Here is a 12,813-nt window from a genome sequence, read left to right on the forward strand (position 1 = left end):
TTGCAGCAGCTTTTCTAACTGACATGATCCAATGCCTTGGTGGGCTTTAGGTCAAGACCATCAGTGGGCTGTAGGTCAAGACCATCAGTGGGCTGTAGGTCAGTCCAGAGGCTTTAACAGAACCATGAGACTGTTTGTTCTTGCGAATAAACCTAATTGAACCATAGAGAGAGAAGCACACAAACCCAGACAGAGGCTGTGATTAGGAAGGGCAAAGACTGTCCTAGGTCAGGTGACAAAATGATAGTCGGGAAAGGCCAGTCTATCTGTTACCTTAAATCAATACTACAGTTTTCCAGAGTACACATTAATTGCTTCATAGGTAAACTCATTCTGCACAGAAAGCACTCTATGAGAAGTCATAGAACTCAGAACAGAAAATGACCCTACCTTGCCCCATTATTAGGACTTTTATTTGATCCTAGAATAAACACATTCCCCTAATACAAACACAGAGAGGTCTTACACAAAAATAAACCGTTACAAATTGATGTATCACCTGGCTTTCTTCCCTGGGAGAGCACGACTGTTCCCAGAACCTCTGAGCATCCCAACACAACATGGCTTGAAGGGGACCAAAGACCTGATGATCCCGAGTTCGCATACTGGATTAAGATGCCTACACTCCAGCCACATCTCACAGCCATACTAAAACCCTCGCTGCTTTTACACGGGGCTTGTGCCTCTGCTGAGAATCCACAGGCATTAGCTGAAATGCACTAAGCTAGCCAGTTTTCCAAGTTTTGTCTTCCACAAGCTTAAGCTCTGCTTATCCAAAGTTCAGCTCATCCTTCAGCTGGGAACCTGGGAAACATACTGGCCCTGTGAACCCAGTTGTACAAGTGGCTGGCTGGGTTTCTTTTGGTGTTTTGTTTGTTTGTTTTTTAATTTATCTGACTTTAAGTGTGAGTAAATTGTGACAGACTAAACTTCCCATGGGCTATTTGAAATGAAGCCTTTTCAGTTCCCTCCCTCCCTTGAAATTAGCACATAGATGGTAAGGAATTTAAGGCATGAAATCAACATAAAACACACCTAGTATTCTTATGTTAAATACTCATATGCCAGGCATCGAGCTCATCAGTTCCAACTCTTTTTTAAGTTACTTAATGGCCTGAAAAATAGAGATTTATGATTGGCAAGATCTATAAAGAAGCCTTCGTCCATGAGCAATATTGCTTTAAAAAAAAAAAAAAAAAAAATCTGTTTTACTTACTCTGCAATGGCCCAGTTCCAGATGTATCGGGAAAGTCTGTGTTTCACAACATACTTAGAACGCAGCATCAACACGGTAAGAAACGTGTCTGTGGTGCTCATACATCCAGTTTTTACCCAGCTAGTGCAGGCAGGTACATTGTCACATAGTTCCCTCCTTGCAACAGGTTGTTTAAATTCTCCTCAGAAAAGTCATTGACAAGTTCAGCCTCTGAAAAAACTCAATTTTTAGCTCAGCATTTGTGCTGGGGCTATATCATATTATTATACATTTTATTGGGCAGCTTGAAAAATCTGTCTGCATTCCTCATATATAGTTTAGAAACATTTCCATACTATGTCCCACTTACACTGTCCCTCTCTCCTAGCTGTTTTGCAGTTTCTACAGAACAGGGTATAGGTGACGTTGCTAGCCTCTTGTAAGGCAGATATTTCATTCACATTTCCAGACAGAGAATCATCATTGGTTTGAAAACCATGTTATAAATAGTATTAAGGGAGTAATACTGAATTCCAGAATTCAAAAACAGGCCAGGAGGTGAATCATTCCCCCATGGCAACCCTAACACTGTCCTGGGACAGATCTATTTAACACAATATGATTTGCCTTTGCATAGCATGGTGCACAACCCTTCCAGCATCCTAGAAATTTCTCCATTCAAGCACCCTAAGGTCTGAATCGAGATGTCATTCCTGTTCTTCAGGAAGACGTTAAGATCCTTCATGACCCCAGCCACGTCAGTTGTTTAACAACCTGAAGTCACTTTCTACTGGGAGTGTGTGTTTTTAGAAGCACCACGATCCCCAGCCACCGCAGGAATGCAGTGATTCAGCTAGTGGGAGTCACCAGCTAAGCCAGGAGCAAGACAGACGAGGAATATTTTGCAGAAGTCCAACTCGACCACTAACAGAGAGGAGAGAGATTACATCACCAAGGTGGTAAGAAGCCTCTCAGAAAGGACGGTGTTTATGGTGCTGCTCAACCTCTTGCCGATAAACAAGATAGGGAGGAGGAGATCATTGTGAAAAGGTCTCATTTGCGTGCAGAAGTTATTCTTTCCAAATTTCACTTGCTGACAGAATTAGGAAAGGTGTGGAGTTTATTTCCCAAACACTGACTAGAAACAACATGAAAACAATTAATCCAATAAGAGCTACAGGATAAGCTCATTTATTTCCCAATTCAGAGTGAGAAATCTATTGAGTCTAGACACAGATACGCTATTGAGGTTGCAGCGTAGGTGCTTTCTCTTTTCTACAAAGAAATCTTTTCTGCATGGATTATGGACTGGTCCATGAACTGTCCAAATTCATCTTGTTTCTTTGAGCAACAGGCTGTGTACTCAAGCTGAGAATCTGAGTCGTATAGAAGGTTTAATTTAAAAACAGTCTTCCATAATCCTGAATAAAGACATGTAGCAGACATCCATTTCTATGTGGGTTTATAGGAAAATACAGTGAGAGTAGTCCAAAAGTTCACAGATCCAGAAAAACAGCTTCAATATATTCACCATATACTTCTCTCTCTCCTATAAATATGATGTAAAAGGACCAAAGTTTCAGTCCAATTTTTACTATAGCATATCAGTTATAATAGCAAACACATAAAATCTATTTATGAGCAGTGCATTATGAATTTTTTGAAATTAGTTTTTTTGATAAAGTCACTCCAGCCCCTCACAGAAGAACATTCAGCCCTGTGCTAAGAACCAGTGTTAGAAATATCCATAAAATTAACTAGTGGCAATGGGAACAGAGATGGAAAGCCTGTTGGCAAGCGTAACTCAAGGGAAACAACTGCTAAAATGCATTCCAGCAAAAACAAACCACAAACACCCAGCTGTGACGAGCAAGATGAAATGCTGAAAAATCCTCATATCTGAGATCCTTTTCTATGATATGCAGGCCAACTCATGACGTATATGGAAAGTTAAGTTTTTTTCCTGAAATATCATGGTGCGGGTTTGATGATCATGGACCTGTTAGGCTGACTTTCATGGTAACAAGTGCTGTGTGTAGACAGCTATATAAAATTGAATCATAAGACTAATACGTTCCAACTTTTTACCTCCAGCCAACATTTTTTGTAGACTCAGTGAGAGAATGGACTCCCTGTCAACCAAGCGTTACATTCAAAGCCTTCTCTAGTCGCCGAACAAGTCCTGGATTACAGCTTTGCTCTGAATCAAGATGCCTTTCCTAGCACCCCAGGGAGACAAGCTGTCCATCAGCGTGCTGCAGAATTAGACAGCACGCGTACCCGGTTCCAAATGTCTGGTGAGAAGCAGAAAGCCCAAGACCAAAAACCAAAACAAACCAGCACGCCAAATTAACTTCTGTTGCACATCTTGATCAGAATTAGCCAGTCAGTTTGGGAGGAAAGGTTGTTTGTTTTTTTTTTAGCCTGGTGTTAACTGTGATCGACCAAAAGATAAGGGTATCCAGTCCTCAAGATGCTAACACAGTATCCTGCTACAAATATACCTAGTGCTGATCCTGAGACAAAGACATTATTCTTAGACTGTATCTATGCTTGGGGACTCTACCCAAGTCAGCGAGCTGTGTTATAAATAAAGGTGCTATCCAACTCCCATGGAGATGGCTTGGTTGCAAATATAAGCTTCACTGGTGTGAATGATGACTCTTTTCTTAAATACCCTGGGGTTTTGTAACAGTGAGAAGGATTCTCACATGGAAGCACCACCCTTGCTTGAAGCATCATTCTTAGCACAGTTAGACAACTATGCAACTTATTGGCCAGGTGCTGACTTTGTATATGTCAATGAGAAGATTAATTGCAGTAATTGCTGGTAATTGCACACATCCTAGTTGAAATGGGTGTGGTTGGTTGGTTTGATTAATTTCATTGACTTCACTTATCTTGCACTCAGATCTGCACCCCGTTTCATTAAGCAGTGACCCATTTTATATAAAACATAGGAACCATACTGCGCTTTCTCTTCTGTGATTTTTACCTTATTTTCGTAGTGACCAGCACAAAGCCAGAGCCCATGTGCACGGCCCTAATTACAAAGAGTGCCTGACAGTCATTGGGTCCAGCCCAAATCAACCTACTTCACTGGGAGCCTTCATGGGTTTCATGTCAGCTCTTGTCCGTGCTGTTTCACTGCCCTTCTACCAGAAGTCTATATAGCAGATTCTGAAATTGTTTCAGGTCCCTTCCGTGCAGAACGATATCCCAGATCAGGAAAGCACCTCTGGTGAAGAGATCTGTGAGTGATTTTGGGAGTCACTGCTCATGGAGATGTAAAAGTGCCAGCTGAGACCAGAACAACATGCTTAGCAGAGTAAATTAGACTGATGATACTACCATTAGAATTAGTCCAGACAATCTATATTAAAAAAAAATAAATTAAAAAAATCCTTGTTTACAGATGCCTGATAAAACCTGAAAATTTGGTTTCTGAATCTGCAGAAGATGCTGTTGGTTTCTCAGCTGGAGCTAGTTCCTCCTCCTGCCTGATAAGCATCTCCAGATAAATCACTCCGAGTTGAAATTATCACCCTTTGCAAGTCAACAGACCTTTCGGCCATACTCGTGACCCCAAATGGGCCTAAGCAGCAAAGCCTATTCTTCACCATCACCCAGGCTGGGAGATAAAGTGTGAACATAAACGAAGGTGCTGCTGCCAATACCAATTCCAATCCCTTGCTCGTTCTTGTCTCCCGATCATGCTGAAACTCACAAAATGCTAGAATTAAATATCTGATTTGGTAAAGGTATGTAACTGAAATGCAATCCAACATCACTAGAGGACAAGGCATCATCAGGATGACTTTAAAGCTACAGTGTTCATCGCAGCATTCCAGCATCATGACTCCTTTCACATCCCTGCAAAAAATCAACAATTTGCTTAATAACAAAATGTCTAGACTTGAATGTTGCAGCATGAGATTCTGTCTCTCACCTTGGGCAAGTCAGGAACTAGATGATCTTTAAAGGTCCCTTCCAACCCAAATCATTCTATGACTATGAACACTTCTGTCTGCATAACTGAAAATCTATAAAGAAAAAGCAAAGAGACATTGCATCAGTCTGCTTTGTGATGTGCAAACGAATCACACACAAAATGGGGGATAGAGATTAAGAAGCAATTTCCCTTCCACAACGTCTCTGTAACCACCTCTAAAGAGAAAAGGACAATTTTCCAGGTCTCTATTGAAATATTTTGTAAATGTACCTAAGTTTCAGAAAGGCTCTCACAGATGTGTTGTTGCCAAGATAGCGAGGGCAAGTCAGAGCGTGGGAACACACATGCTGCAGTAAGAGGTTTTAAGATATTTGTGCATTTTGAATGTGTAAAGGCAGGCTTTTACAATCAGCATAATGAAGAGAAGCTAGTGACACTACTGCTGACAACAGCAAAATTACTTCTGGGTTTTCAAAACTCAGTTGGATAAGGCACTGGCTGGCCTGACCTAACTCAAATATAGCCCAGCTATGAACAGGGAGAAGGACTAAATTACCTCCAGAGTTTTCTTCCCTCTGTGCAAATATCCTGGGATATTTGCATTGCATGTGAAATGAAAGAACCATCTGCTGCAAAGGAGGTAAGTTTTATCCCATCACTCAGTCACGGACCCAGTAGCACCAGCCCAAGCCAAAATAATTGGAGGACTACGAGCCACAGGGAAACTCTCAAATCTTCACAGAGTCGCTGAGGATTTTAAAGAGCTTGTTGTAGTGTCTGATGCATCTAAATTAGTTGTCACACCAGGAGTCCTTTTGCAAACCAGGAGTGAAGTATCGCTAAATCCATGGATATGCAATGGTCTGGTCAGAAGAACAGGGGGCTGGAAAGACAACCTAAACAGGGGGTTAAACATGAGGTCTTCTCTCAGGCACATGCATATCACTTCCATGCTAGATGAACAACATTTGGTCCTCACATCCCCTCTATTCACGTCCCTAGTGTAGAAGTAGAAGAGTCTTTAGGCTTAATGCAAGTCAGAGCTGTCAGGCTTTTTGGGTGGTCCCAGCACTTTACCTGTCCAAAAGATCATCCACTTGTGGGACCATTAGACACTGCTGCAATTCCCACTGAAACATTATTTGTCAAGCCCACTGCACTATCATCAGTTTAACTGAAAGCTGGATTCGTGCTTCGTTCCTTATCATTTTTGTCTGCTGACGTTCAGCAGGTGGCCTGACCAAGGGGAAGGTCATCAAAGGCAACGGACAAGTCACCTCTTCCAGCCCCAGCTGCAATTCTGCTGCAGAAAGAGCAAAGGTGTCTTTCAGTCGTGACTGACATACATGTCCACTGGCATGAGGCATCTTAAATTGACTCTAAGGTGATTAACAGAGCAGAATTAGCACAATGAGCCAGGGGAATTAAGGGCAAAGAGCTGTCCTTGAGCCAATACCATGTCTACATCTGCCAGAGGAAAACCTGCAGTCCCAGAACTCAAGTGGAAGCATAAATAGGAAACATTAACGAAGTCTCTGGTATTGTACATCGAGTTAAAAAGCTCATGAGGTTCTGCGTGCCCATGCGAATATCACTGAAAGCTATGTAGTACACAAACAAGCGCTAGAGTTTTCACTGCAAAGTTTTCCAGGAACCCCCTCCAATTTCTCTTTCAACTTCATTTTCACAGGTCCCCTCTCTGAGACCGTCCCATGGGGAGCTGTTCTGGGGCTTCTCCTGCACAAATGGCTGTGAACCACTTTTCCGTCAGTGAAGTTACTTGTAAGTAACCAGACGTACCAATGACTCAACTTTTGCTGTTCGGCTAACCCAGCCTGATATCTTCTCCTACAAGGGAAATCATTTCAAGTTCAACCTGGCCAAAAGCAAGCTAAGAATTACCTTTTCCTTCCCGAACTTTCCCAAACTTTTTACTAGCTAGTACTATCACATCTCTTGAACCAAGGCATCACTGTCAGCTCAGATTTGCCCTTCTTCCCCTCACACCCAGCCCACAACTAGACCTAGTCTCCTTTTCTCTACATTCTCTTTCGCTTCTAATCCACCTCCAAACGAGCTCTTTCACTTCTCTCTTCTTCAGGCTGCGCACTGCATACCTGCCATCTCACCAGTGAAATCATACCGAGTTATGAATTCCCCCATCAAGCCAGTGACCCAGCACAAGTTCCCCTCCAACAATATACCCCACTGAGTCTTGCTGCTTCTCTCTGATTTCATCTCCTTTCACGTTCCCTCGCTTGCCTCCTGCCACTGCCCACTAAATACCTTATTTAAAGCTTTCCCTGTTCTTCACCTCGATGCCTTCTGCCACAATGCGTGCCCAGATCCCCCATGATGGAGGAACCCACAGAATATACTATTATTGATAAGTAGAGAGGGCTTGGTGTCTTTGGACTCCTGCTATGAAGAGGATGCAGAAGATCCTTTGCTGCTTCACCAAGCTTCGTGGTGAGCAGTCTTTGCAGCTGCTTTACCACAGTTCCCTGGGGCAGACATCAGCCCTTCTGGAAGGGCCCTCACTGTCCACTGAGCCCCGTCCACTTGATCTCAAGACAAAGTAGATAACGGCACACTTTAGCCTTCTGCTTGACCTAGCCCCCAGCAACAGGCGTGCAACTATAGCATTTCACCGGTGACCAAAATTTGAAGGGTATCGTTACGGCCACAGGGTAAACAGGGCTAGAAGGCATCTTGCTAGCTACTCAATTCATCTCTTGCAAATGGGAATTACCCCGCTGGGGGTCTGTTCTGGCTTCTGACAATCCTGCCAGTGTTAGGTAAACCAGCACAAAGTCCATCTGCTTTAACAGGCTGGCTAAAGTCAATGTTTCAGCTCTTGTCGGCTCAGCCCAATAACCCTCGCGCAAACATGCAAATATTGACATGATAAATAGCAAAACTGACCTCTTGGCTTCCAGCACCAGTGGTACCACTGGGACTGCTCCTATAAGGAACGTGGTGCTTTGGCAGAGCTGACCAGTCCCAGCCCTCAGTGCCACGTGCACATTAGGAGCTGTGCCAGGACATCGACTTCTTCCTAGCAGGGCCACGCTCCCCAGATTTCTGAACTGACTGGAATTTCCCCCTGGCTGATGTAGTGTTGTCTATTCTGCAGTAATCCTCACTGGTTTGATAGATTTGTCATAAATGAAGGTAACTAGTCATCATGAAAGCTTTGAAATAGCCGACTTTTTTGAGGCCATCTGCTTACCTCCTCCCTTCTCCCTGTCTGCACCTGAAACAAACAAAAAATCTTTGGTTTGTTGGTTCCTGGAAACATACATCTCTCTGTGCATGTGGGGACAGCCTGACCGACTGTGCAAAGACAGCCTGATTTACAGCCCCGTGCAAACCTTGTGTAACCTTGAAGGCAGCGTAAAGCACAGGACCGGCTGACCCAGGGAACTGCCATGAGCAACCAAATCTCTAGGTCCCTTACCCTGGTTTCTCTCTTCTTGCCATTCAAAGTCTCCTAGATTCCGCACTTAAACATGTATTAACATCTAAGTACTTAAGAGCACCTCATTACACACAACACTAACCTCCATCAGAGAGATAAAATTTCCCTTTTCTCTTCCAAACCCAAGCAGTCCAGGTTAAGATGCCTCATTCTGGACCTGCAGACCCTTATCCCTCCCAGCCATGAATACATGCACAAATGCTCAGAGCTCCACATACAGGTAGACCAAATATAGCAAGCGTACACACACGCGCCTTATCACTCCTACTAGAGCTCTAGATAGAAGCTGTCCTAAATGGTGGGGCCCAAACATCCACCTCATGGTGGAAACCAATCATCTCCCAGTTTGACAGATGGGGAAAGTGAAGCTCCAAGACAGGGAGCTGAACTGATACCACCCAGGATAATTGACACTAGAACCGGTGCAGGAAAAAACCACAGGACGAGCTCTAGTCGCTTTTGCTGGAACTGCCAGACTATTTGTGTTCTGGTGCCACACCAAAATGCCTCACAGCCTGAAAATTTGGTTATTAACAATACCAACAAACGTCAGAGGCTGCTGATGAAGACGCTGGTGGCACAACGGACGTGCTATCAAGCTACGTGTACATTTGTCCTGGTGCCTATATACCTATAGTACTACCATAAAACATCATTACTCAAGGTGGCCAAGCCTCTGCATGAATTATCATAGGGATGACTGAGGACCACTCTCCTTCACAGCCCACCCTTCGCTGGTCCTACAGTTACTAGGGCACCTCCAGGGCAAACAGGCAGTCAGCTCCCACTTGCTCTCTCTCTTACGAGCTCCAAGAAAAGACTGAGGTCACACACACTTGCTTTTCTGCTTACAGAGCATGAGAATGCAAGAGGAATTGCACAAAGGCTGGTTTATGGACAGGGAAGTCCAGACGTGATATAAAACCACCTTTATGCTTTATGGCAGGGAAAAAGGATTTAGGAGGAAGGGAGGAAGGAAAACAAAATCCTCTCCGATGGTTTTGCTCATTGTCCTTCAAGCAAACCAAATGCATCTACGAAGGCAGATATTTGACCTGCCATCCCTTTGAAGCTCTTTTTTAGCCCAGAACAGGTTAGCAGGCCCTAAGTTGTAGGGCCAATGGGCACAAGGAAAAATATTATTCATACAGCAACAGGTACAAGGGACCCAGAGACTCTGTTCAAAGGACACGGAGAGGATCTGGCAACTGAACCATGGTTTATTTTTGAGAAACCAGCAGGAAAGCTCTGGTGGAAGAAGTGGGCAGAAGGGATAAGGGACAGGGCTGATGTCTTCTCAGAGCATAGAAACTTGGGCACCAACCTCATGATTCAGCTCCCAGCCACAGCAAAGTTTCTGAACAGCAATCCCTGCTGATTCTAGTGAGGACATCACACCTAAAGACCCAGACATGGCAAAACATTCGCAGTCTCTCACCTGGCCATCCTCAGTGCTTTGCAATGTTCTTCAGGCTTAACCGAGAATCCCTTAAAAAAATCCAAATCCTTCCTCTCCCTTCCACATCACAGACTTACTCTCCAGTTGCCTAAGGAGAACAGGACCCATCTAACGCCAATTCCCATCGCCAGCAGGGGAGGAAGGTTGCAGAAATACACCTGAGAAGAGGCTGCAGAAGACAAGTCAGCAGGTGGGATGCCTTCAGAGGCAGGAGCAGAAGCGAGGGAGGACCCTGGAGATGCTCCATCCTCGCAGGGTGCCCAGCGAGGGGGGACAGTCCCTGCCTGGTCTGTCTGTGCCCTCTTGTGGCTGCATGAACATGTTGCACAGGGTAGGACCAAACCTCCGGAGAAAAAGAGGAGAGGCTAGTCTCCCTTGCAAAAAACGAAGATTCTTATATTACGTTTTAATACAGAATCTAGAGGATCCTAAATAAAAAAAAATAAAATTAAAAAAAATTAAATTATAACCATTTCTGGCGACAGCTCTCAATTCAAAACGTAGCGGCTTAACGCAGGCCAGCTCAGGAGCCAAAAAGCACGGAGCAACTTTACAGTCACCTGGGCACAAACAGCTCACTCCGGACCCAGCAGGGAAGGGACATACAGACACAGCCCTTCCAATTCCTCCATCCTATCTGCTGTTGGCCCGCCAGCTGCCTGCTATCTCCTCCTTGAAGCCCCAAACCATCCAGGGGGATTTGTTGTGTCTCTGCCGGCAGGTCCCCTCCGCTCCCACCCCTGCTCTACTCCAGCGCTGCCAGCGAGGGCACGGGCAGGACGGGCACCCACCACCAGCTCTGTTCCTGCCTTGCCAGCACCAGTTGGTTTCTTTCTCCATGCCTAGACGACTCGTCCTACTAAATGGTAACACTATTTGAAAAATGAGAACATGACTTTAGAATAAGGCACAGTACCTTTGGGTAAGCATCGCTGCTATCTGTTGGGGTTCTCCGCATCCCAGAGGCGGCAGCCCCTTCCTCTGGTGCTGGTTTTCTCCCTCCCGTGATGTCAAATGCCAATGAGTGTGAATGCAGACAGGGAAAAGCTTATGGACCCTGACCAACCTGAGTAGGACAGGGAATTCTGAGAGCAGCAGCTCATCCCATCAGAGGAAGGCAATAATGCCCATGTTTACACAGGAATGGAAAGGGAAAAGGATGACGAGAAGATTTGGGGGCCTGGCTAAGTGTCTCAGGGCACTCTGAGTAGGGAGGACACAGGACCCCAGTTCCTGGCTTTAAACACAGCATGGAGAAGGTTATGGTGATGTCTCTGTCACACTGTCATAGCAAGCATCAGCAACTGGGTCTCAGGATTGCATGCAAACAAGAAAAATGGCAAAGGCCTGACCACCTTTGCCTCAAGCACGAATCCAGAGGAAGCCCACGGGGGTTCAGACGTTCGTTGTCCCATGCTGGGAAGAACCTCAGCACCGCTCACTCACCCTGCCTCACTCAGAGACACAAGGTTCCCTGGGACCAGTCTTTCTCTTACTCATCCTCATGCAAGTTTACCTTCAGTCTAAGAGAAGCCCCAGGTCCCAGAACCAGTACCAGCATGAGGTCTAATCCTGTTTTCTGCTCTGGCTGTACCTCTGCTTCATTTCCCAAAGGCCTTTGAAGTTTTGCTTTTTCCCTCCACTGCCATCACCAAGAGATGATGACAAGAGATCTCCCATGTTAATATCCACAGCTAAAAGCAGGAGAGAAAAATTACTTTAGTGAAGCTAGAGCGACCCAGCTTCCCAACTTGGAGGGTCTGAGAGCTGCCGCTGCTGCAGGGCAGGCACACGCTGTGCCCACAACCAGCTGGCATCTCTCACTTGTGCTTGCCTCTGCTGTGGCATGGAGAGCTGCACAGGGGCTGCGGCCAAGGGAATCCAGCCACAGTCCCCCTTCTCCTTCTATAAAGGACAAGAAAGGGCCCGCAGGAGCTGGACCTACCTTTTTAATAAGAAAAAAGCAGCCTTTTTCAAATCAAGTTGCAGCTAAAAGCAGGGGAAAATTACTTAACAACAGGAGCAAGCTCAGTCCCCGGCACCGCTACAATTCATGCTTGCCAGCTCCTGCCTTTGCATCCAAAGCCCCAGGCCCCCGCACAGCCAAGGGAAGACCGGCCAAAGAAGAGTCCGTGATCCAAAAGTCTCCAGAGAAGAGAACCATTCACTCTACACCACTAAGGGCCCATTGGTAATGGCAGCTTCGGAAAGGCAGTGGTGGATCCTGTGGATCATGGACTCTCCTTTGGCAGGTCTGACTTCTCCCTGACTTCTCTGCAGTTCTGCATCCACCTGCTGATAGGAAAAGCAGGAGGCTGCTCAGCCCTGCAAGGAAAGAGGAAGGAAGAAGATCCTTGAATTAACCAGCCTTTGAGACAGCCAGCATATCCCACGCAATGCTTCAAGCCAGTAAACTGAACCAGACCACAGCAGAGCTGGAAGAGACCTCAGCCTTGCTCAGTACAAACCACACAGGCCTGCCTTGTCACAAGAAATACTTGTGATAAAACTCTGTTTGCTACTAAAACACTGTCACTTAGTCCCCTGGTGAAGTCAGGGAGCAGCCAGCTACAGGAGGGGCAGACTGATGAAGAAAAGCATTAAAACCCCGTCCCTTAGGGCACAGAGCAGCAAGAGAAGCACGGATCACAATACCAGCCAAACTTGATTTTTCTCTTGGCTACCGAGCACACACCCCCAACCAACCCAACAACTGCAATTAGACC

Source organism: Buteo buteo, chromosome 16 (genome assembly GCF_964188355.1).
Source record: "Buteo buteo chromosome 16, bButBut1.hap1.1, whole genome shotgun sequence".
Classification (NCBI taxonomy): Eukaryota; Metazoa; Chordata; class Aves; order Accipitriformes; family Accipitridae; genus Buteo; species Buteo buteo.